The sequence below is a fragment of the Ciconia boyciana genome, chromosome 1 (genome assembly GCF_034638445.1).
Source record: "Ciconia boyciana chromosome 1, ASM3463844v1, whole genome shotgun sequence".
Lineage (NCBI taxonomy): Eukaryota > Metazoa > Chordata > Aves > Ciconiiformes > Ciconiidae > Ciconia > Ciconia boyciana.
This window is the reverse complement of record NC_132934.1, coordinates 1,075,226-1,101,038: the sequence shown is the minus strand read 5'-3', so window position 1 is coordinate 1,101,038 and position 25,813 is coordinate 1,075,226. Positions and strand designations below refer to the sequence as shown.

Here is a 25,813-nt window from a genome sequence, read left to right as displayed (position 1 = left end):
TCCCTTGGCTTTATTTTCACTAAACCTACAGCTAGCTGTTTCGAACGAGGATAGGCTCATTGCATGGTCTTAATTTGGGAACAGGGAAGGCTGGTTGGGACTCAGGCTTCTGTATTAAGGACAGCTGCTCATTTCATCGTAGTTCCTTAACTTACTGCAGCTATTGCTTGTAAAATTGTGTTCTTACACCTAAGGCCTACTTTGGTTTGCTATGTGAACTGTTATTTATTTCACAGGCTGTAACCAAAACCTTGGTTTCTGTTTTTCTCGTGGCTTTGTGCTCAGTCTTTCACTGTAGTATTAAGCTACAGTTTTAGCGTGGCACCAAAATTGGAACAGATTTGCCTAAATGTTTGATCTTGGGAGATTAAGGCTCTGTATACCAGTAGAAGACAGATTTGTATCTTGCTGTTTTCCTCTTATGCTTTGGGCTTTATTGCTTGCAACAGACTGTACTTAAAATAATGCCTAGCCATGGTAGCATTACTTGTGAAAGCATGTGGAGCATGTCAGATAACACTCCATAACGTCTATTTTTGTTGTTGTTGGGTTGATGTGACACTCTTACACTTGGGAAGGGACTGACATAAAGCCTGCCAGGGCTTGGCTTCCAAAGGGTGTCTGCAGGAGGTTTCTAAAGAGAAAAAGATTCTTCCAGGTAAGAGAGGCTCCTCTGTAATAAGGTTGAATTTTCGATTACAGTCAAAGATAGCGTGACTACCAAGGGCGGACATGATACCAATTTGAATTTGGAGCAGTGCGTATTAATGAAGTCTAAGTCCTTCCAAATTACAGACTAGGTGTGCTAGAAAGAAGTAGAAGGTTGGTGAAGAGGCGTTCTGTATTTCCTGCCTTTAACTTTCTATTTTTTATTTTGCCTTCTTTGTGGCTCCATGGACAGCTACTTCCCAGGAGAAGCGTAGCTGGTAGGAAGGAGGTACGTGACTGCCTGAAAGACGGTTCTCCATATAGTGGTGGGCTTCAGCAGCTCCAATGCTTGTTAGATACGGCAGTAAATCCCCAGTACTGCTTTAGTTTGTCTGGAGAACCACAGAGCTCTCAGGTATAATTTCATAATAATCTGGAAAAAAAAAATCTCTCTTCTTGAGTTATAGTATTTATTTACATAGCAAGCTTTTCCTTTTCTCTGTTGAGGTTTGTCACCATTCTTCATGCTTTGTGTGAATGTGAGAGGAGTCAATACAGATCTTTGATTTAATCTTGGCCATGTTATAAGATGAATGAGGAAATTTATCAGTGTTGTTTTGTCTTGGAAACAAGCACCGAGTGCATTCCTGAAGAGTCTGAAGGAGGATCCTAAAGAGATTGAGAGTGAGCTCTAGAAATGATTAAGTAGTTCATGATTCTCTTCCCCTGCCAGGCTGAAATGTAGATTTTGAGCGTTTTGAACCCAAAGAAGAGTAGACTGCTGTAAGTCACCTGTTACCTGCATTGGGGGTGTACTTCAACAGCAAGTCATGGTGCGGATCCAGGCTCTGCCAGACCGGGGCTTGTACTGTACTGTGCCATCTCCACCTGTAATAGGCTTCTGGCTGTACTGAGTGGTGGGAGAAGTTCAGTTGACAGTGGTGGGGTCATGGAGCTGGAAGATGCGGGCAGGATGGTGATGGGGCTGGAGGTATTGGTCGTGATGGACTGCGGAGGCAGTTAGAGGCAACAAATAACAGCCAGTAACCTTGGACTGGGGACAGCAATTGCAGTGCTTGATTGAAGGGATGGCAGCCTGGGGTGTGGATGTGCAAAGAAGCAGCACAGCATTGATGCTTCAGTACTAAAAGGTTGGAAGTTGTGTAACACAGAATACTGTAATACAGGTAGTCTGTGTATTGCAAGCAGTTGTCTTTTGACAGGTCACTGCAGTTAAATCCTCGAGAAACCAAAGTTTCTTCTGCAACAGCAGAAGAAAAGAAATAGTTGAGTGCTGTTAGTGCACAGGGCCTTGGCAGCAAGAGGGAGCCTGAGGCAAAAAAATACCTTCAGAAGATGCTAACATTCATGCTGTATGCAGCGTCGGTTAAAACGTCATCAAGATTTCCATCAGTCTAACCAGGCTAAAATCCCTTCAAACACAACAGCTGGTGGTTGGTAGGAGCTGGAGAAAGAGTTATTTCAAAGAGATTGTTATGTGTCTGGAGTATACTTTTCAGTTGTTTTGAACAGGTTCACTAACCACTCTTTCCTTGTTTCTGCTCGTAAATGCATAATGCTGTTCTGGTCACCTCCAATGCAGACCTGCAGTTGTGAAGTACTTGCATCTTCAAAAGCTTGATTCTTCCGTTTTTGAATGATGCACACTTACCTGTCCCTTGACAAATAGCAGCATATCTTCTGAAGGGTTGAAATAAAGCACATCTGGGATGCACTATATGGCACAAAACTGGGAGGAGTGCTTAATAGACCTCTGCTGCTGTACAGAGGGACCTCAGCAGGCTGGGGAAATGAGCCAGTAGCAGTCTCATGAAGTTCAGCCAAGGGAGATTCCAAGCCCTGCCCCTGGGGAGGGATAACCCCATGCACCAGTGCAGGCTGGGGCTGAGCAGCTGGAAAGCAGCTCTGCAGTGAGTGACCTCGGGGTCTTGGTGGACACAAGGCTGGCCAGGAGCCAGCAATGTTCCCTTGCTGCAAAAGTGACCAGCAGCCTTCTGGGCTGCAACGTGCAGAGCGTTGCCAGCAGGTCAAGGGAGATGATCCTTCCCATCTGCCCAGCACTGGTGGGGTCACATCTGGAGTTCTGAGCCCAGTGCTGGGCTCCGCAGGACGAGACACACATGGACATAGTGGAGAGAGTCCAGCAAAGAGCCACCAAGTTGATTAATTGGAGCATTTGCCATGTGAGGAGAGCTAGGGCTGTTCATCCTGGGGGAGAGGTGGCTTGGGGGGATCTTGTCAATGTGTTACATCCCTCATGGGGGAGTAAAGAAGATGGAGCCAGGCTCTCAGCTGTACCCAGTGACAGGACAAGAGGCAGCGGACAAACTGAAACGTGGTGAACTGAACGGAAGAAAACACGTTTTTACTCTGAGTGGTTGAACACAGGCAGAGGCTGCCCAGGGACATGGTGGAGGTCTCCATCCTTGGAGACGTTCAAAACCTGCCTGGATGCAGTCCTGGGCAGCCAGCTCCAGCTGACCCCGCTTTGAAAAGCAGCGGGTTGGACTGGATGATCCCAGAGATACCCTTCTATCTCCTCCATTCTGTGACTGTTGCTGTTACAGGAAACTGCTGGCTCATATCCTCATTAAGGTAAAAGCTGCTAAACTGTAAACGGTGCTGTGCACAACTGTCCTTAATTTGCATGAAGCTGCCACGTCTTTACTTTGTCTTAAGGAGCCTCTCAAACCCTATCGTACAGGGCAGCAAGCACTTGAGGATCGTTGCATGCCCCGAGACTGCCGTCGGGCTGTAGTCCTCAACAGGAACAGGCCATTGACTTTATTTGCATTGTTGTATTTTGGCATAGGAGTCCACAGTGCTTCTGGAGCACGTGTGTTGTGTCTCCTATGGCAGCGCGAGCCCTGGCACCCGCTGAGGATGGTCTGTGAACTGGTCGGTGTGGCTCTCAAGCCCAGGGTTACACAAGCGTCAGGCTAAAAGCATCCAGTTCTGTGGGACACACCACAGCCCATAAAACGACGCAGTTGCTCATTACTTATATCTGCTTGTTCAAAACGGTCTGAATCATTCTTGCGGTGTGTTGCCAGTGGGTACGTGCCAGTTCCAGAGATCACAGTCAGTACGGCAGAGTGTGGTTGATGGTATTTTTGCTTTTTATTTCCTGGCTTTTGCAGAGTTAGCTTTAGCTGTACTGTCGTTTGCCAATTAACTTTGTATCAGTTTCAGTTTTGGACGACATTTAATGGAGCGGTTCTATGATAGTCCACGTGCTTGCTGATTTTCTTTTAAGCTGGGGGAATACTCTTCCCAGAAACGGGGGAATCGAGTTTTCTATCTGAACGTGCCCTGACCTGACCATCAGAGGGAAGGGGAAGAAAACGAGAATGTTGAAAATGAGAATGAGCAGGATGGACCCTTCACCCAGAAGCACCTTCGAATCGGCGTGCCGTTTGTCTGGGTTGGTGGTGGTCACTTGTGCATCTACAAGTAGCAATCGTGTTTGGCCTCTCTGCGTCAGCCCTGTCATGTGAGGTGGTGGAGGATGTTTTGCGGTGCTGGGCAAGGTCTGGGCTCGGCGCCTTTCTCAGTCTTCCTAAGGCTACGCGCAGCGTGGCGGTGCTGCTGGTGTGGAAGCGTGCTCTGTGGCTGCTGCAGGCTGGCGTAGATGCTTTGAAATTATTCTCTGAGATGTTACAAAAATTTCTAAATAGAACTTGCTTCCAGCAGGAGAATGTGGTTTAAAATACTGCTGGAAGCAAGTGGAAAAGAGCCTTAAAGAAGGCTCTGAATGCTCAAGGAAGAATGTCACATTTCTGTAGAAACTGAGTGTGTTCAGGAGACCCGGGGGGAACGTAACGAACCTTCGCCTTCCACGCGCCAGCCATGGTACCGGCTCAGTTTCCCTTGCAAACAAAATGGAAACTCACCCACTGTCCCTGTCCCCCCTGTCCTCTGCCCCTTAACCTGAAGCACCCGTTTGGGTAACATGGAGACTTTCTTCAGGAAGGGAAACTTTCTGGTCACCGGACAATTTTTCCTCTTCAGAGCTGTTAGGTGGTGTGGGGGTGATGTTGCTGCAGTGATCTTTTTCAGTTGAGAAAGGCTTTTTAAAATAAATGATAATAAAAGAATGGGGTGAAGCAAAAATGAGACCAGCCATCTTTCTAGCTGGTAAATTTACTTACTGCTGATTCCTTCTGGCAAGTTAGGCTTATGTGGAAGACTGCCCAGGAGATCTGGAGCCTTTTTGTTGGTGCAAAACATGTTACTGTCGGAGCTCGCCAGACACATTTCTTCTGGCTGGTTGGCCAGTAACTCTCTTAATAGGTACCAAACAACTTAGCAGTGCTCCTTTTTTTTTCTTTTTTTTTTTTTTTTTCCTCCCAGCTTCCCATGGACCCGAGGCCTAGGAGTGTGCTACTTGTCAGCAGTGTGCTGCCAAAGCCGCCTTGGAGGACTTGGAACCAGACGCTTTTTCCATTTACTCTGCAAAGTTGTTTCTCTGGTAGTACAAAAAGAAATGTTCTCAGAGCTCTTGTTATGCAAGTTGAATTTCAGAGAAAACAGCACGCAAATAGTGATCAGTAGAATTGGGAAGCTCCTTTTTTAAAAAAAATCATTAAGTTGATGTTAGGTGGTAGTGCACATCAGGAGCCTTGCTTGCAGTTCACTAATTTCAGAAAGAGCATTGCTCTTGCCACACACACAGCTGACATGCCGTAAAAGTAAGACTTCTGGAAAGAGTGTGTTTCTCTTTTTTTTGTGGGGGGGTTTTTTTTGGTGTGTTTTTTTTTTGTTTGGTTGGGTTTTTTGTTTGTTTTGATTTGTTTTATTTTTGTTTTGTGTTCCTGTTTGCAACATGATTTCTGTGCGTATTCTTTATGGGATTTTTGTAATTTCGGTACTATGCATGTATCGTACACGGGGTCATCGGTTCAGATAGCATCCTAAAATGCTTATATAGAAGTAAGACAGACATTCTTGCATCTTTCTGTTCAAGTCTTAGCAATAAAACCAAGCAAGAACAAGGATGATATTCTAGAGGTGTAAACAGCATGGCATGTTTTTTTACTCTGAGGAGTTTTTGCCTTTCTCTTGAAGGAATGCCCTTCGCAGCAGTTCATGGGGGTAAGGTGCTGGAAGCACCTTTCCAGGCAGCGCTCAGCAGTTCCTGGTGTGCCCAGTGAGGTTTATTTCCTTCTGGCTGCAGGTTTGATCACTCAATTAGCACATGCTGTGCCCTGTAAATGCACTTCTGGGGAGGAGTGAAGAGTCTTGAAAACTGACAATGCATTCTGCGTTCCCGCGTGCAGCCGTGATGCAAGTGCACTGAACAGGCTTAAGATCTGGCTTAAGGAGGCAGAGGCTATGTGTTTTTGTAAGTCCAGCCATGAGTCTTAAAAGACTGGGGAAGTTAAGTTGAGCAGTCTTCAGAGTTGTTTGGTTGCTGTCTACGAAATCAATGCTGGATTGCGATGTTCAGATTGCATTGTCTGTGGGTGAATATAGAAAAATGATGTGACTGTAGTTTGGTGTCCATGCACGTGATTAGACTGAGTGTGGTTTCACAGCAGTTCGCACCTTTCTGGCACAGTTTTTCTTGTGAACGCTTGGTGAGGTCCTGGACACTAAATTGGTCAAAACAGCCCCCAGCCTGTGCTGTTTATTGCCTCGCTGGGTTTTTCCTGCCGCTTGGCACCCGAGGCTGGCACGCCAAGGGCTTGGGCGAGCAGTGGTGTTAGTCCGAGGGAAGAGACGTGGCAGTGTGAATTCAGAGATTGGCTTGAGCTGTTGTAGAGCTGCAATTCAGAAGCGCTCGTTTTGGTTGGGGCAAATAACTGATACAGGATTGAATTATTTCTCACGTGCCTTTTTCCTCTCGCTGTGACGAATGTAAGGCATTGCATGTGCTATTGAACAAATAGATGGAAACCACTGACAACCCTGTTTGGTGGTGTGTTGTTTTTTTTTTGAAAGTGATGGGAAAGGTGAAAATCGAGGTGAAGAGACCCTGACCGCTCCTGGCAGCAAGGCCTGAAGTGTGGCAGATGCGTGAGGGATTATGGTGAAGCGTACAGAAGCTTCAGTACTTGCAGGTGTTCTTGGAATTACTTCTAGACTGCCTCGTTGTGCCATGTTCTTAAAACTGCACGTTTCCATTGAAATTGATTCTTTTTGTGCCTTGAATCAGGAGCATGATAAGGTTTAGGTAGTATTTTTATACAGTTGTGTGTCCTCTAGAAGTAGATGCTGTCAGCCCTGGGCTCTGTGTGATTTTTTTTTTTTCCCTAGCACGGTGTGCTGTGTACGGTGTGCTGACAGTCTTCATTCTGCCCCCACGCCCCTCCCCGTGGCCTGTGCATAGGTGTGTTTGTCACGGTGTACCTGAAGAGTTTAGCAGCCTTGGGTTTTAGCATTGCAGGATATGAACAAGTGTTAGTTCTTAATTCATTGTGGAACGTGTATGTTAAAACTAAAAATTTAAATTATTTTTAAGTAGAATGAGTTTAATCTGCTTGCTTTTCCTTACCAGCTATGATGCTGTGTGTCTGCCTGGCGCAATGCTAGTGACTGTACTTAACCGTGGATTGAGATTTGTTGTAATTTCACCTCAGCTTTCTTTGATCGCTCCGAGAAGCAGCACGGCAGCGTGCGAGGGGAAGGAGGCAGGCTGTTCTGCCGGAGCAGCAGTGAATGGGTTCCCACCATGGAGCTTTGCACTAGTGGAACAGACGTTGGTTTCGATTACGTTACTGAAGTGCAGTTATAGCTCATCCGTTGTTTTAATTCTTGGTTGAGTTTAAATCGTTTTTTGTTCAGAATAGAGTAGTTTGCAGACTTACGGTTTTCTGGAACGAGAGCTTGGATAAACAAGGGTGATTCTCAAGAGTGTCCTCTGCCTTTTTTGATGTGAACTGGGTCCAGGGTGATGGCTTTCTGTCTACTTTCTCCAGTATTCACAGGAGGAAGACTTTCAGATGTGTCTGCAGACTTTGGCACGGATGACTTGAGACGTTATAGTGTCCTCTGAATTTTGGAGGGTATTTACTTAACTCTTCTGGGAAGTTGGGCCCTTTTTGGGCAACTTAAGTTGTGCAGTCAAAAAATCTTGATAACCCAAATTATCAAATTTCTTGGGAAGATGTTGGTGATAAAAATACTGAAAATGTAAATTCCTGTGAGGTAACAGCGTGGTGTTATGTATTAAACTGGCAACTTTCCTCAGCTTGTTTAGTTGCTGGGTGGCTTGACAGATTCTTAAAATGGATTATAGCTGACTTAAAGTATCAGCTTGGGAGTGTGAAAGAGCAGTACACTGCAATGGCAGTAGAAGAAAAATTGGTTGAAATGACACTGTCCCCTGCCTTGTGAATCACTGGGCTTTGGTGTGACAGTTCTGTTGTTATTAATGCTAGGTAGGGAACAGTAGGATGTTTTCTGGGGGCTTTCCAGACTCCTGCAGGTGATTTATCCCAGACTCCAGCTTCTTTCCAGCTGGCACATTTGACAATAAAACACTGTCCTTGATTTCCTTCTCTGCTACAGCTCTGGTGCCTTTTGGCAGTTTATTGCCATAAATAACTGCACTAGATAACTAAAAGCAAACTGAAGATTATCTGGTTATGCCTGACCTTGCAGATGGGGTCTTCTACCTTCTGTATTTGTCTGACTCAAAAAACCATGATGCCTTCACATTCATCCTGCGTTGTACTTCACAGTTTTGAAAAGATTTCATGCAAGCTTGGTCACCATAACACGCTGTTTTTGTGGATGGGTCAGCTTCTGTGAAAGATATTCACAGTGCTCAGCCAAAAGTTTAAAATAGTAACTGGTCTCGGTTACTTCTATAATTACCAGTATCATTTCATGTATCTCATGATTTGCATATCATTTTGCAAATGTCCAGATGGAGAGGAAAATAAGTTTGCAGTCTCTCTGAACCTGAATTTCTAAAGGGTGTGTTTTAAACTGGTATTTGCTGTTAAGAGCGTGTGTGTGAACTCTGAGAAATGGATTGCAGAGGCCGGGAACAGAAATCAGCATTTGGGTGGAGAGGAGCAGGCTGGCTGCTCTTACAGTTAGGATAGAAACTGACTTCCAGGGGGAGGGGAAAAAGGCAAATATAATATAGTCTCTTGAAATGTGAGGGTCTATACCTACAGTAATTATTTAAAGGAATTCTTCTGTTATCAGAAAAGTACAATAATATTAAACTGTTAATCTAAGGTTAAACTAGTTGCTGACTCTTTAAATGGTATTTCATACCCTTTATGTGACTGAAGGACTACGGTAAAATAGCTGAGAGTGGCTTCCAGACAGTACTGTTGCTGCAGAAATACTGTCAATACTGCAAATTATCCTAAGGGGCTGATAAAACCTAAAATTACTATTTTGCTGTCTGTGGGAAGTATTAAAACCAAACCAAATCTTTGCATGAGACGCCAGGCAGGCTTCATTATTGTCTGAGAGAAACGTGAAGATACAGGCCCCTCGGATCTTATGCTGTGAGTTTGCAGCCTGTGAAAACGCAGGAAGATGCAACTGGCCTTGTTTCATCTCTTTCCAAAACTGCCATGAATTACTTCGAATTCAGCAAGGACAGCATTTAGTCTTCAGTAAGACATGAACCTTTGTTTCAAAGCATACAGCATTAAAAAGGGGGGTAGATCCGTTTGGTTTTGTCTGCAAATAAAATTTTGTTTCTTGTTTTTTTTCAATTTCAGCAATTTCTGTAAAATTTTAAGTGCTCTGAAAATGTGCAGGGAGCCAAATTCTCCTCTGAAAATGATGTGAAGTGGCAATGGAAGTTGGAGGAGGATTCCCTATAACTTTGTTTACAGCATAGTTTCTGAAAAAATAGCACCATGCATAATGTTTGATGTACACTAATAAATGCCAGAAGCATCCATTAACTGTACAGTGGTTCATTTGTGTAAGCTGCTGTATTTATTTACTGTTATAACTAGTGACTATGGGAATATTTAACTTCCCATATTACGGTTGAGTCTCAGAAGAGTTGGTGGATGGATGTTTTGTTTTCTTTTTTAATTATTTATTTTTTTAAATTTTTGTTGGGAAATGAGGAAGTGGAAAAGACCAAACACCATCTGAGTGATCTCGGGGCTCTGTGTAGGTCAGTAGCAGGATGCAGGATTCTGTGGACTAAAATTAGTCTGGAATATCTGGAGTAATAATCTCAGTCGTTTGATGGTTGTTTTAACTTTGCAGGTCTAACTGAGGATTAGTGTGGTACCCATGCTCAGCAGAATACTGCCAGGGGGTCTTTTCCTTAGTGCCTATGAATTAATTTCCAAATTAGATACAATATGACGTATGAGGCCACAGCTTTGTCAAACTGTCTTGATGCCTGAGCACCTGCGGGCCAGTGCAGGCACCAGAGCTGATGGCAACGTCTTGAAGACCCGAGGACAAATTACTCTCTTTTGTGGAGGGTGAACTCGACAGCTTTCTAGAAGACATAAAAAGTATCCTGACTTTGCACCCAGGTTTTGGAAATAATCAATAAGGGGTTTTTTTGTTATTCTCCATGACAATTTTACAGCTGTTACACCCTTTTATCCCTGAATTCCTAGCAGCATTATCTTGGCAGAAGTAAGGTTAGGAAAGAGTTGATGATCTCAAAGAAGCCCAACTTCAGAAACTTGGTGCAAGTGTTGGTGGTGTAAAATCCCATGAATGGGCAAGCCTCCGGACTGTCTTAAATAGTACTTGCATTTCTCACTTGTTGCACCGGAGAGGAAAAGATGGAAAGGATGACTTTATACTGCTTTGTACTGGCCTTTTTTTGCCTTTGGATTATGGTCTTTTTTTTGTGACTGCTCTTAAAGCAGGTGGGAAGTGGCTGGATGAATTCCAAAATACATGCAAGTGGAGATAAAGTTGACTAGAGAATTGTTTGTGGCTGTTATTGTTTTTATGTAAGCTACCTGTTTGTTTGTTTGGCTCTTTAATTGCAATGGAGATACCCTGTCGAAATGCTTTTTTTTTTCTTTTTCTTAGTCTGGAAACTAAAATTCTAACTTTACTAATAAAGTCTTGAGGGACATCATATCTTATATAAAAAGTTGAATTTAGTTAATCTTGCTTGATAGTTCTGATCAACCACGTGAAAGTAACTAAGGGAGTGTGAAGACTTTAAATTTATTTTAAAATAGCTGCTTTTTATATATAGTATTATCAAAACACACACATCCTTTTTTCACATGCTTACATCCTGCTCCTGACTACTGTGAGGGGCTGCCAGTGCATCTGGGGAAGGCAAGAGTCTTGTTTTTCTCTTGCTGTGCCCAAGCCATTAGAATAGCTAGCCAGAGAGGCTCTTTTTTAAGAGTTAAATATACCTTTTGATGATTTTTATTTAGGAATTTTCATTCTCCTCAATATTTTCCTCTTCCAATGCCTTTTCCAGATAAAAGGTCCTCCTGTACTAGTAGTTAATGGAAGTTGTACGTCTGGATTCACTGCAGGGAAGCAGCGTTCCAGCCTCTGGGTGCCTTGGTGCAGTTCCATTGCTTCTCCCTGCTTCCCCCATAGCAGCAGGGACCAAAGCAGGAGGAGCCCAAGTGGAGTTCTCTGCTTACTAACGACTTCCTTACGTGTGCTCTCTTTTTAATGTCTTGCTTTTTTTAAGCAGCAGAGCACTGCAAGGAGCATCCGAGCTCTCCTGGCACCCATGCTGCAGGCATGCTGCTGTCTTGGTTGGGTTCAGGCTGACTTCTGCAGGCTCACGGGGTTGGGTCTGAATCGCCCGTCTCTAGCAGAGATGTCGGGGAGCCTGCTGCCTCAGGCCCGGGCTATTTCTGTGCGCTTGTGCAGCCCTCGGGAGCCTGGGGAGACGGGCACGGCCGGGGGGATGCTGGGCTAGAACTGCCCCACTGCTGGACCCAGGTCGGCTCCTGGCAGAGGCACTGAGCTGCGGGTGTGTAGTGCCAGTCCTTCCTGTATAGTGCCTACACTGTCTCTGGCTTTCCATGATTATATACATTGTCTTGGCATATGCTACCCAAAGTAATAGAGGGGTACATATAATAGGTTGTGCAGATCCTTCAGCAAGTCTCTTTTCAGGTGGAAATTTCCTGAAGAGGGCTCAGAAGGTAGTTGAGAAGCTGGGATATTTTAAGCTTTTTTTTTCCTTGACTTGCTAAAGCGTAAATGCTCTTTCAAAGGCATTGTAGAGGTTTGTATAGTGGATTTTAGACTGCTTGTTAATGAGCTTTTCTTAGTTATCTGAGTGGATTCTGTAAAAAGGCTGTGGAATCTCTCTCAAAACCCCACTGTCTTAAGGACTGTAAGAAGAAGCAGTGGTAGGGAAGATAGGCTCGACTTGCAGGATGGTTGAGGAGAAAGGTGTGGAAAAGCTGCAACACACTTTAGTTCCATATTGACTTAGAAGTAAACTATATACAAACTGGACTTTCACTTTTGCTATTTTAATTTGCATCTTCGAGTTAATATGTTTGGAGTCATGTCTTGCTATATGAAAGACACACAGCTATTTTTAGTTATTCTGGATATTTGGAAACAAATGCTATCTAACGAAAGGAGCTGTGAATCGGCAGTCCCTTGGATTCCTTTGGATTTTGCTCACACTAAACTTGGGGCAAGTTACTTGGGCATTTTGCCAGCGTTCTTTCATAAAGTGAAAGTGCTTCAATTTTTTTCTGCCTTGTTAGTTCTAACGACTATTTGAAAGGTTTGGCTGGTGTGTGACTACTTTGAAGCTGGAAATCATGAAGTAATTCTGAATAGTAGATTTATCAGCATCTAATTCTTTGTATAACAACTTCACCAGTCACTTGTGTAACTCAGAGTATTCCGTTTTTTCAGGGATATATGATTACAAGACAGGTAATGATGACAAAGTCAGGATGCCACATGGTGCATGAAGTGCTGAGCTCGTCAGGGAGGTGGTGGTGTGCAGGTATGTGGTAGTCAGTGGTGCTCGGCCCTTGGAGGCTCTTCGGGGCGGTGCTGGGGCTTTCCTGCGGCAGGACGTGAAAGCAGGTTCTGTGCCGTGCCCGCGGATGAGGATGCAGAGGAGCACAGGGGTTACTAGGATTTATCAGGCTGGAAGTGTTTATGCCCCCTCTTGGGTAGTGACTTGTGAAAAACTTTTTCTTTGTGGAATGCAAAGCTAACTTAAAAGAACAAGACAACTCCTCCCAAGCCCAAACCCCACCATGAACCCCTCTCCCCCAGTCAGCTACTTGAGGACAGCCGCTGAGCAGCTGGCTTGTTCTGTACGTTGTGAGGATTTGTTTGTTCTTTCAAAGTGTTTCCATCTGCATCTTTGAGCTGTCCAAAGCTTCGTTATCCGTTTAAACCAGAGATCTGCAGAATTTTACAAAACTCTCAGCTTTTATGGCATGGCAGTGAATTCTGTTGATTGTCATTTAAAATCATCGGTTTCCTATCGCTTGTTTTCAGGCGTGTTGCCTTACCAGTGAGTACGTTCACTGCACGCTTAATCTGGGACGCCTGTGCTGGAGGCCTGAAGAACAGGAGCAGGTCTAGCATGATGGCATTTACAAACATTTGATTTCCAAAGAATCAAAAATGTGCTGTTAGAATAAGGAGGGTAGTCCGCTCAAATTTAACCTAATTCAAATTTGTTTCTCCCCAGACTAAAAAGCGGTATCTTACTGTTGGAGTACAGTGGCACTAACCCCTATTTAGGTGTTTCAGTGAAGTGATGTGTTTTCCCAAAGCCAAGAGCTCCTGTGACACCAGTAAGACTTGGGGTGGTTCTGCATTTCTGAAGCCACACATACTTAATTATTTCATTGTGGAACCTAGGAATGCTTCTGTCTCCATACAGATGCCTTTAAAAAGAATTTGCTAATAGCTGTCCATTCATCTTGCTACTACTGTGTCTGTACTGTAGGGAATCATGGCGTGCTCTGTTTGGAGGATATTTTGAAAGTCATAGCCTAAGTTAGATCACATTTCCTCTAAAATCTCGGAGTATGGGAAGGATGTTTGATCTACTGGGTTTATTCTCTCTACCTATTTCAGGAAATCACTGGAGATAGGAGTTGTTATTTTGAGGTGGATGATTTCTCCTGTTAGAAATGAGATGCTTTGTTTTTGACAACGTAGAAACCTGTGCGTGGTTGGACTTCAAAACTGAACTTCTATATGGATAGACTATGCTAAATTTTGTAACATGTCTGTGTATGTAGCTGGTTAACATGCAGTGAGTTTAGCAAAAAAAATTAAAATCACTAGGAGAGAAGGTAGAAAATATAAACTCTTACTTACTTTAACTATTGTGCTTTGTTTCAAATCGCTTGTCAGATAAAATAAAGTATGTCTCAGAAGTGAGTAAGGCTGAAATCTCAGCAGTATGTGTTCAGAATGGAACAAAGTAATTAACCACATCATCCAAATCTGTTTCAGCTATGTTGAAATACAGCAGATCCAGTTGTCCTACCGCTCTTCTTTGGAAATTCATTCAGTTACTATTTCAATTAAAAAATAATTGAAGAAATTGAAGAAAAATTGAGATAAATGTAGCATAAAGACTAAAGATGCCAGATCTAACTGAGGCTGATGTCAGTCACTTGAAATGTTAGAGATTAAATTCTTACTCGTTTTCAGGTTAGTCAGACAATGTCACGTAGGCTTGTTTCTGTCTTTCCATAATCCGGGAAGGCCGTTTCGGTAAGGTGCGGCTTCACCGTGTCCTTAAGGTATACTGCTGCAAATGCACTTGCAGTAAGAACAAGATGGGTACTTGTTCCTCTTCTTCGTGGGTCTCGCTATATGGACTCGGTGTTAAAGAAAGCGTCAAGGGAGTGTGGGGTACACTGTACACGGAGGCGGTTTGCTGTGGCCGACCACCTTCACGTGGATTATGTAAAGTTGTAAGCACGTGCCTGGTCTTTGGGCTCGCTAAGTCCAACAGGACTGCTCGTTGTGCTGGATTTAAGCACAAGCTTAACAGAATTGGGGCTGAAGTAATACTGCCTGTCTTCCAGAGCTGTGAAGTGTGGTTTATCTTGACCACAAGCACAACAAACAAAAGTGTCAGAATGGTGCAGATGTTTTGAATTTCCATAATAAAGTAGCTTCTAAAGAATAATTACACTCTGCCAAACTTAAAGTCATTATTCAGAGGTTTTCTTCTCATCCTTTGCTTTTAAGTAGAAATACAGCAAATATCCACAACTACAAATTAATTTCCAAAATGGAGTTTGACTTTTAAGGGGATACGTAGAATCAGAAAGCGTAGCTTTTTCTCAAGCTCTGTCTTGAGGTATTCTTGCTGTGTTCTGACTACATCTGAGGTGTATGGCGGTTTCCCTGGAAAACAATTCAGGCTGGTTTTGGAGCAGTACTTTGGGCCTCAGGTTATGATTTTAAATCTGTGCTGCACTGTTTTATGTTCAGTTTATCATTTATGATGTTTGAAAGACTTTTCAAAGTAGGACAAGTGCTTGGAAAAAAGAAGGCATCAAATTTACAGACCTTAAATATGCACAATAATATCGTGTACGCTGTCCGTTTAATTACTTCAGTTTTGGGTGAATATTGTACCTCCAATGAAGTGATTACTGATAAGAAGATGAGAAAATACGCTGTTCTGTCTGCTGGTGCTCTCTTATGCTGTCATGCCTTCTCTGGGTTCTGACATTGAGGTTTGCAAGGCTGTTTAGGTGCGTGGAATATTTGCCGGAATAATGTGAGTGTACTCTTTTATTGGGGTAGCGTGGGAACGTTATCATCCCATGTAGGGACTGATGGCTGTTACTCTCCATTTGGTCATAACCCCGCAGTACAAAAGGAATACCTGGATTGGGAGAGGGGCTTGGTTAAAACCGAGCTCTGTCGGTTGTGGGGAGAGCCCAGCAGGCTAAGCCAAGCTTAGTTCTCTTGCCCGTTTCCCCTCTGTGAATCCCCTCCTGAAACCGCTGTGCCCTCTCTTCTGGAGGCGAGTGCCTCGCCGCCTCCTTAAGGTGCTGGGGCCCCAGACCTAGTGTGAAGTACGTGTATTGTTGCTGCAGTTATTCTTGGAACAAGTGAAAATGACTGTTAGGTTTCCTTGGCAACCCATAACTTTCTTTTGAAGTGATGTCAAGAAAACAAACGTGTTCTTGAAGGAGGTACAAGTCTCACAGCTGAGCGCGAGGGCTGTGAAGGGGAAGGGGCTGTTAACCCCTCTGCTGTCACACTGGATATGAAGGTGCATGTTTGCCCAGTGCTACAGAAGGGGTGGGTAGCCAAAAGGAGTGTGTCTGGCATGGCGGTGGTGACGGCCTCGCAAAGAGTCCCAGTCACTACCGTCTTGCTGAAATTTTTCTTTGGGCTGAAAGGTTATGTGGAAGTTTGTTTAGGGGGGAAAAAAGCTTTGGCCCTCAGTTACCTTTGGTTAATAGTAACTTTTTAAAATGTTTTCCAGGATAGGAAGCTTGAGAAAAAGAATTCACACTGGATGAAAATAATTTTCTGAAGCTGGGTATATTCCAGGAACTGTAACCCAAATGTTTCTCTGTCCGTGGAGAAGATTTCACGTTTGAAATAACTTCTACTGAAGGTATGCACATCTACCTTTCCTTTTTAAGCTCAGTGATGACAGCGTGCTTTATAATACTATATTATGTGTTCTGGTGGTTGCTAGCGAGATCGTTCTTGATATTTAATACCTGGAGGCATTTGAGGGGGAACTGTAGTGTCACTGGGATGGTCCTGCTTCTGAGTTTCAGAGCTGGTTACATACAGCTGAGAAGCTCAGTTCTCTGCTGTTGTTGAGTCTGCAGTCTAGTCATGGTATGTTGGTCAGGTTACTCCCTAAAACCAGGTTTAACTGGTAAGTGCTTCTCAAAACTGGAGCTCTAATTTAATGTACATAATTGATGGGAAGAAGATGGAATGTCTTTTTTCTTTCTGGTGGCTGTCTATACTTCTGGGAACTGCTTGTGGCTGTTCTGAGAAGTGACAATATAGAGATGACACGCAGTATGTTTTGTCATTGGGGTAGTGAAGGTGAATAGGCCGTGATTACTCAGCGGTTTTCATAAGGTGAGAAATTGGAAGCATCCAACAAAGTTATCAAGCAGGCAGTTTAAAGCAAACAAGAGGAACTACCCTCTCATGCAGCATGTAATCACATTGGGGATTCACTGCCTTAGGATTATTTGGAGCTGGACGGGCTGCCTGCAGCTGCGCTGTGATCCTTCCCGGTGCCGGCAGCGGAGCTGGCCGACTTGGTCATTTTCCTATCGGTAATTCAGTTAGGAAAAGCTTTCTTAATGCTATGAAGGCAAGAGATTTTACATAAAGCAAGCTTTCCCAGGGGTATAGGTTATGAATTAAAGGCATTCTTAAAGCTCCTAGGAGAAGGAGGAGACCCTAAGTTTTGTTGCAGAAAAGTGGCAGGTTTTAGGTGAGCTGTAAACAGAGATGCTACTGCTGATGGAGCTGGTCATAGTTACGTTGCGTGTCAGACCTGATGGCTTGAAACTGGTGAAAATTGTTCTGGAAGCCACCCAGGAACTAGAGCACGTGGATGGTACCCAGACATTTGTAGATATCTATGCCAGTGAGATATATAGAAATAAAAACCAGCTGATGTAGCCCAGTCTGACACACGGCAGTCAGCCTTGAGGTCCAGCTGGCTCGGGACTGCCGATACCCGCTCCTGCTAGCGATGTACTTGGGGGAAGTTTAGAACAGTACAAATGTAGGGTAGGCACTCCCGCTTTCTGACAGTAACCCAGGTTAGTGATTTTTCTGAAACAGCAGTGGCTGTAAAACATTTGAGGGTCCTTTATAAACCTGGTTTTTATGAGCTGGTGTAACCAGCTGAGTTTTTGAGCTCAGTTGAGCTTTTGGACTCCATAACGATCTATGGCAGTAAGTTCCACAGGGTTTCTTCTTCCCGTGCAGAACACAATAGTTTCCTTCTGCCTGTTCTTGAGTTGGCTGCTTGATAACTTTGTGAGGTGTCCCCATTCTTGGGTTTATAGGAAGCTGTAAATAACTGTCTGTTCACCTCCTTAATGCCATTCATGCCTTTCTCTGTATCTGTTGTTTTTCTGAGCTGTAGTCATGTATCAAGTCAAGTTTAATGCATCTTCCAGTAAAAGCTCTGCTGTTTCTTGTTCTGCTCAATCTCTTTTAAGAGAAGCTAATCAGACCAGCTGTACTTGTTGGAGCTCTACTGTCTCTTCTGAGAAGCTAACCAGACCAGCACTCGAGATGCAAACACACGATAGTCAAATGATGTCAAGCCTTCTGTTTACTTGCTTATTCTTCTTGTAATAACTTTTGACATTACTTTTACCTCTTTGGCTGCCGCTCTGTATTGAGATCCTTGAACGGCAGCTCCAAGATCATTTCCAAATGGCTGTAACAAACAGGCTCTGTTCTATTTGCATGTTAAAATGTCACATTTCTTCAAAAGGATTGATGTGCATCACAGACGAAGGCTGCTTGTTTGCTTTGTCCTGGCTGTGGCACTCAGGTCAGGCAAAGCCCTCCGGAAGGAGGGAGATGGCTCCTTCCTGGGATCATCTGAGCATGCTTGGGGGAAGAGTTCCCGGAACGTGGGATGGGGCAGGCAGAAGAGTGTGAGTGTGTGAAAGTTCAGCAGGAAAGAAACTTGGCGCGCAGGAGAGCGTGGGATACATCTCAGATGAGCAAGGGGCAGATGGACAGCCTGGCTTCAGAACTGATGGAGAATGGGAGACTTCCTGAGGATCCAGAGGACACTGCAGACGTTGGCTGGTCCCAGAAGGCTCCTGGGTTAGACTGAACCAAGCCCAGAGGAAAGGATTTGCCGGTCAGGACATAGTGGACGGAGGCAAATTGCCTATCCCCTGCTTGTCCTCTTTTCGAAAAGACAAGTTCACCTAAAGTGATGCAGTTGCGGCCCAAATACCTGTTGGTGATGTTTATAAACCCTGCAAGTATTTATTTTCCTAGCGTGCCCATAATAAAGATTTGGGCACTTCTGTCTAACGTACTGGATGGCCACAGGTCCCTGAGCGGAGTGGTGTTAACTAACTGAGCGGTTGTTGTTCAGTGTTGTTCACTTTGCTTTTGTCAGCACTGAGTTAAATCTGCAACTTCATTGTCTGGCTGCTTATTAATATGAAAGCATTCTGCAGCTGTTTGTGACAGCTTTGGGAGGTTTAAGCTAAATAATTTTTCTATCACTAGTAAATGTTGCTACCTTGCTATTCATCTTTCTTCTGATATCATGTATAAATACATTGAGCAGCACTGTTTCTTTTGGCACCCCACTTGCTGCCTTTTTCTGTTTTTTTTATTAGCTTTTCATTTCTTTCTTATGTTTTAACCAGCTGCTGATTCACAAAAGAAAGTGAGCTTTTCTTTAAAGTTGTTTGGAGAAGCCCATGCAAAATACTTCTGTGGGAATTCAGATGAACTATTGATCGTACTGTCCTTGTCCATCTGGATGTTTTCGTTGTGGGGTTTTTAAATTGTGTAACAGTTTGTTTAAAAAGCAAGCTGGTTTAGGCTTCAAGTTCACCAGGTTAAATAAAGTGATACTTTATTTCCTGCAATTAGTTGTTCGGTAGCTGCATTTTAAAGGTGTACGGCTCTTGGGTGAATGCCATCTAGTCCTGGTGGTCTGTTACCATCCGACTTGCAGGTGTGTTCTAAGACTTTCTCAGATACTGCAATTTGAGAGAATTATCTAGATCTTTTTTCTTTTGCTCTGTGTAGCAAAGCTTAAAATTATTTATGCGTATAGAGGAAATAAAGGAGATTTTGTATTAAAACTTAACCTTAAAATTCACATCAGGAATCGATGCCTGTCGAGACTAAAGAGACAGACTGTGAATTAAATAGGACCTAGGAAGACTCTTCAGCTGTGACATAGCTGCTGAAGTTATGTTTGTCCTTTGTATTTTTATAACAGAAAGGATGTTACAGGAAAGTCAGAAGTATTAAAAAATACTTTCTTTTTTGGAAACAAGTAAGATAATGTACTTCTCTCAGCATTTCCATGTGTTTCCACTTAGTTACTAAGTGGAAAATCTTAAATGTTGTATTTTGTCAGGAACGGGTTTAAATAGGCTTAAATAAAAAAATCAGTAAATCTTGGTAATTTCCTTCCAGTTTCCAGAAGGAGTTGCCTGTGGTGATTACTGGCCCTCCATGTTCGTTTTTACTGGTCTTGGAGTACTGGGAGCATTCTAAAAGGCTGGAAAATGCTGTGGGTCTTTTGTAGGTGTGCCCGAATTCAGGAAGGCTCGGGGTAGCCTTTGGTAACTGCGGAACTGACTGCAGTAATAATCCTGGGCAAAATAACGCAAACACAGAATTCGGATAATAACGAGTAAGACAAATTCACCCGAAGTGTTAGGGGAAGTAGAAGATGCAGTGTATTTTTTGTATGGTAGCCAAAGAAGCGTTGCCAGATGCTGTAAGCTTTGTGATACGTAGAACTACTAGTCTTTCAGCCGGTGAATTTTAATCACCTATTATTTTTGCAGACCCCTTCTGACATTTTCTAGAAAAGGTAGAGGCCTTCTGCCAAACTTAATGGTACTTGGGTGAAGACTTTAAAAAGATCCCCCCCGCCCCCACAGAACTGTTAACTAAAATCAAATCCAGGCCCCAGAGTGGAAATGGCTGGTAAGGGGAAGGATGAGATGAAGTGAGACAAAAGGGGTGAAACAGTCATTGCAGGCCTCACGGAGGAGAAGGGAGGCTTGACATTCTGCCTGTATAAGGAACAAGGCAAAAAGTCGTGATTACTTTGAAACATACATAGTAAGAGGAAATTTTTTTTTTAATTTTATGTTTTTAAACCTCTCCCCCAGAATCTGTGTGCAGCCAGGGATTGCTTTGTGTGTTCTTCTCCTTCTTGACTGAAGCCTCTGCATACCTTCTAAATATTAAAAAATTCCTGCAGTGTATTGTTGGCAAATAGCAGGTGTTTGAATGACAGTTTAATTCTACATGTATCAAATTTAGAAATGCTCTCCATAAAGCAGTTAATCCTCAAAAATGGCAGCATATAGTTACAGAAAACTTGTTTCCTTAAATCATGATGTTTTTTCCTTTGACTAAATACTCCACTTCAGAAATAATATGAGCAACTTTGAAGGGCTTTGAGATGTCCGCCTGGAAAAGCAGAAGATCTTTCTAGTTTGCTGTTGACATAGGTGACCTAAACTAAAGTACTCGGACCTGAGATGTGGCAGACGTCAGGAGTAAGGTACTTTCTGTAGCTACGTGTTTGGGCCTCATCTGGATTAAAACCTGAATGTACCAGTGCTGTAGCGCAGTAGGATGGTTTTGAATACATACAGTTAAGTCATTTTAATAATAAAATGGACAGGTTGTGATATTTAACTTCTTCAGAAGAGTGCAATTCTGTATAGGAACAGGGAGATTTAATATTTCCTACAAGACATACACAACTCTGAGGAGGCAGGGTTGGTTAATTATATTTCCTGCCCACAAAACCCGAGGAGGACGAAGGGGTGTATTACTGATTTGAGCGCACTGAGGAGAGCCAGCGTTGCTGACTGAACTGTCTTTCCCTGGCTCACACAGGTCAGCACTGGTACAGACTAGGTTTAAAGATGAGTTTACAAAAAGTTGCAACAATTAATCTACTTACTGTTTAAAAATATCAAACAAGGAACACCTTTTGCCACCTCTGTTGTGTTCAGGTTTTTTTCTCTTGTTCTCCATCTGCTTAGTAGCCTAGGTTTTTTTCTTTGGGGTTTTTTTTTTTTTATACTACCTAGAGCAAGGATGGTCCTCCTCCCTGTGTGTGGGAAGCACCTGCCTTCCTTAAAAGCTGTTAATTATCATAAATAAATCAAATCTGTCTTCTATATGAAATGTTTTGAACCTGACATGTTTCTTGCTGGGAATTGTAACATGAAATTTGTCCTTTTTTTTTTTTTTAATGGCACCACTTGTCGGAGCTGCCTGCTGGTGGGAGCCTTCAGTGAAATGGCTTGTTGCTTCAACGTGGTAGAGTGCACCTAGCTTTCCAAAAGTCTTATTTTTGCAGCTCCAAGAAAGAACAGAAGAAAGCTAACAAATCAGGGGATTAAACTGTGAATTTTGTTTTGACACCACAGATGATGGTCATAGGACAGCGAAGCACATGATAAGTTGTAAGACCGGTTCTCCCTACTACTAGTTTTGCAGTCTGCAGCTTGCTCCTGCTGAGACCAGGTTGTCAGACCCTCCTCTCTTGCTCCGTAGCTGTCTTTCAATAAAAGTTTTGTAGTACGCTGTGGTATAACAGTGTCAAAGGTGCAGAGGACAGGGAAAGTGCTACTTATGCATAAAAACTGAAAATATACCTAGGTTATTTTGGGTGTAAATCAAAATACGATCTTAAGGAAGCTGTCCAGTAGATGGGTTGCCCAGATAAAATTACCTGCAACTGGGTATGAACTGTGCCGCTGTGATTGAGTGAACTGCTTGAAAATAGGCAACTTGCATCTTTTATTTTACATCTATTAAAAAAAGCCTGAATCAAAAGCTAAGGGTGAACAACAGTGGTTCTGTGATGTAATTTGGAGACAAATGGGAAGTGTTAAAGGTCAGTACCAGTAATTGCTTCAAGCTGATTAAAGCACTTGGGAAAAGGAAGGCCTCAAGTCCCTTACAAACCAGCATGAACAGCATGTCGTAGCTGATGGGGAGGCGGAATTGCTCGATGGCCTTCTGTCAGCTCCTTCCATGTTACTCGGAGCCGTACCTCCATAGAGATGTCTGATCACCATGGATGGAGCAGTCCATACAAAACCCAGCTGGGCTTCCAAGCCTGCGGAGCAGTCCCGGCTCCTGCTGCGACGGGGAGACCTTTCGCTTCTGCATTTGCTAGATGTGAGCAGCGTACGTTGTTTCTTGCTGCCTTCTCCACTGCTGAAGAAAACTTGCAGACTGGACAAGTGTCATTGTAGCAGTTATAATGGGTACATTTGAATTTTTCCCCCAAATATAAGAGCTAGAAGCAGCTTTAAAAGAAAATTGGCAGGAGTTCTCTTGAGTAGCAAGAATGTGAACCTTGACCCTAACATGTTTAGCCTCATGTTCTCATCTTCTGATTTAGCTCTTTTTTGCTTGTTGTTTAAGGAAGGAAAGTGACACTTGAGAAGCTGTGTAAGGGGGATTGTTTTGAATATCTACATGGCTGTAAGCAGCCCGTTGGTATCTCAAACAAACTTTGCCGCAGCTACAAATAAAGCCAGGCCGGTGGTGGGGAATAACAGCTTGGTGAAGAAATACCCAGTTATGGAAAGCTTATTTTAAGCTGTTCACAGCTGTTAATCTCTATAACATCCTTGTGCAGCTCAGGACTTCCCCGGTTTTACAAAACTGGAAACTTAAATATGGGGAGAATAAGTGAACCATGGTAGATGGCAGGAACGAGCTTTCTGTAGTATGAGGTTAGGTGAAAGAAGGACAACTAAATAGTTGAAAAGGAATATTGTTAGTGAAATTAGAAAATCCAAATTCATTTTGAATGGTAACTATTTAGTTGTGGTCCAGAAAGCACTTACGTCTCTATTCTCTTCCTTGAGTTTATCCAAGGAACTTATCCATCATCTTTAAGAAAAAGTTACCACTTTTACCAAATGCTCCTGTTTGTTTGCACCCTTTCGTTTTGAAATAATTTTTATAAAGATACTATTTTAGTGTAGAGATCAGATTAAAACAAAGATGGAGACTTTAACTTCTTATGTACAGAAAAAACTATATTGTAGCTTTCCAATTTCATATTTCCTAAAAATCACCTTACAGAGCAGCTTTCTCTTAATTCATCTGCTGTATACAGCTTGGAGTTTTATCCTGCTCCTTAACTTGTACAATCCTCATGCACTTCTTAAACAATTTTGACTTAAAGCAATGATTTTAATGCATACACTGTAGTCACTGTAGACAGATAAAACTTTTATTTTACTGCACTCTACCCTTGTGATCAATGTTGTCTTTATACTTTTGCTTTACTCCCTTCTTCTGCTTTTAATAGAAGATTACTTTTTCAGAACTGACTGGTGTGGAACAGTTTGTATTCCCTTCCATGTCTGAGAGATGGTATGGAGAAAGTGAACGTGAGGCAGTTGTATTTTATGGGTGGGAGGGGGAATGATACACAGTGAGTTCAAAACAGCTGGTTTAAAAAGTACTTTTCCAAACAGTTGGAAACTTTGGTATGGTTTAAGGTCAGAGAACACTCTTGATTGCAAGCCCAAATGGGTTTTAAAAGATCAGGCATATCCATAGGATGTATTCACTGATAATTATCAAACACGAGATTTCAGGTGTGACTTAAGATTACCTGTGAAGACGTGATAACAGAAGGTTGAAGCAGTTTACCAGAAAAAGATCACTCTTACCTTGCTTTCCAGCGTTCAGGTCCTGTACTTCTGGGAGGGGGCTGTTCTCATTGCAGACTGACACAGCGTATTGCTTCCTGTGTTGATAAGGCTTCTCAGTGCTGATTTAGGCCTACTTTGAGGCACTGCTTTGCTTTTTCTGAGAAGATCCAAGAACTGAAGAAATCCTGACCAAAGAAGTTACTGTATTCAAGAAAATCATAAAAGCCTCTTTATTTACAGAAGGGGAGATTGTCATCAGCCAGAGGCTGATGGTGGAAGCTGAGGCTTGGGTTCTCTTCGGCTGCTTGCCTACTGGGTTAATAAACGCTTCCCTTTCCTTCTCAGCCCTGTATTGAGGGTAGGAAAAAACAAAGATGCATCCAGTGTGCCTGGAAACCGAAGCCTCCATTTCTGGAGTCAGTTGGTGCACAGTAGTTGTAGTTTTAAAGTAGGGTAAGCAAACACTTTGCAAAAGGATAGTTGGGGAACTCTGACAGTACTTGAAGATGCTTTCAGCACTGGAGAGGCATTCTTGAAGCAGTATCAAAGGCTGAGTCGAAAGTCCACCCCAAACTTTTATATAATGGCAACTTGGGGGGGAAATGGGCATTCTTCATTTGACAAACCTTTCCCTCCTACTTAACGCCAGAATGGAAAGCTCTTTCAAGATGAGAACTACTGTACTGCTATCCATGTCAGAGCAGGCTATTTCATCATCTAGACCTACGGAAAAGCAGTTTGCTGAAAGGTAACAGTTTGAAGGATTTTGTTCCTATTAAAGATACTTATAAAAACCAATTCCTGAGTATGTTCTCATCCCTTTAGCACTCTAGGGTAGGCTGCTGCTTCTGACCCTCCTGCATTTGGCCTTGTTACTTACTGTTATATCCCTGAAACTCCCAGCACATTGGAGTCTCATTGTATTACACTCTAATGCTTTTCTGGACATGGAATAAATAACCTTAAATACTGAGAAGGCTTAATGAAGGGCAGTAGTATCTGTTACGTAACCATATATGAGTTGGAATATGTTTGTGTAGCAGGCTTTTAGAAACCTTAGGGAAATGTTTTTCTATACTGCTTTCTGATGTGTCTTAGTGTTCAGTCTGCATCTCCTGACTTTTCTGGCTTTTGTGGAAAGCATCGCTCAGAGATTGCTCAAGACCTGAAGCCCAAGTCGTCTTCACTTAGAGATGAAGGTGAAATAGTTCAGCAGTTACAGTCAAAAAGGGAGAGAAGTAGGATGATCCGATGATGACAGAGATGCAGTATCTGCTGTTGACGAAGCAGTTATTCTGTTCCTGTCTGGTTTAACTGTCACTTGTGCCAGGAAGGTGTACGGGAGGCTAGTGATTATCAGGGAAAGAAGGCAGGAGACATCATGCAACTGTATGGATACGCTAGATTGCTTTTCTGATCAGAAATGTCAATACCAGATCTTGTTAGAATCTGCTAGAGCTGTACAGCAAGCCTTCCCTTGAGTGGGGACCTAATCAAAGTTTAATAAATTTTGAGTCCTCTTAGCAGACTTTAATGCTTCTTAGTTGTTTTGTATCTGGATAACTGAAACTATCCATGAGATGATACCACATCAATAAGGCATAAGACTGAGAGTCAATGTTGTGGAAAAAGTGTGTTTTCTTTGGAGAAGAGAGACATTTATCAGCCTTTTTACAGAAGTACATGTTAAAGTCAGTGTGCCTGGCTAAATTGCTCTTTCCAATCTCCGAGCACCACAATGCCCTAAAAGGTCCTGCAGAAGCATGGGAAAAGAGTTCAAATTCCTGCTGGTGGAGGGACAGCTGGTTGTGCTTACCTCCTTTGTAGGG

At 43.0% G+C, this 25,813-nt stretch overlaps 1 protein-coding gene across 4 annotated transcripts in view; it reads left to right on the top strand.

Moving 5' to 3' along the window:
- The window catches only part of PPP6R2 (protein phosphatase 6 regulatory subunit 2), a 107,310-nt gene that overhangs the window by 13,639 nt on the left and 67,858 nt on the right, over positions 1–25,813 (top strand). For 2 of the 4 annotated variants that reach the window (XM_072856349.1, XM_072856366.1), the window contains one exon: positions 16,058–16,192. The exons of 1 other annotated variant lie outside the window; for it this stretch is intronic. The gene's annotated coding sequence lies outside the window, so the exon portion shown is untranslated. Of the gene's footprint in view, positions 1–16,057; positions 16,193–20,717; positions 20,852–25,813 lie in introns of all 4 variants that reach the window. One more of the 4 variants, XM_072856358.1, reaches the window with a different exon arrangement.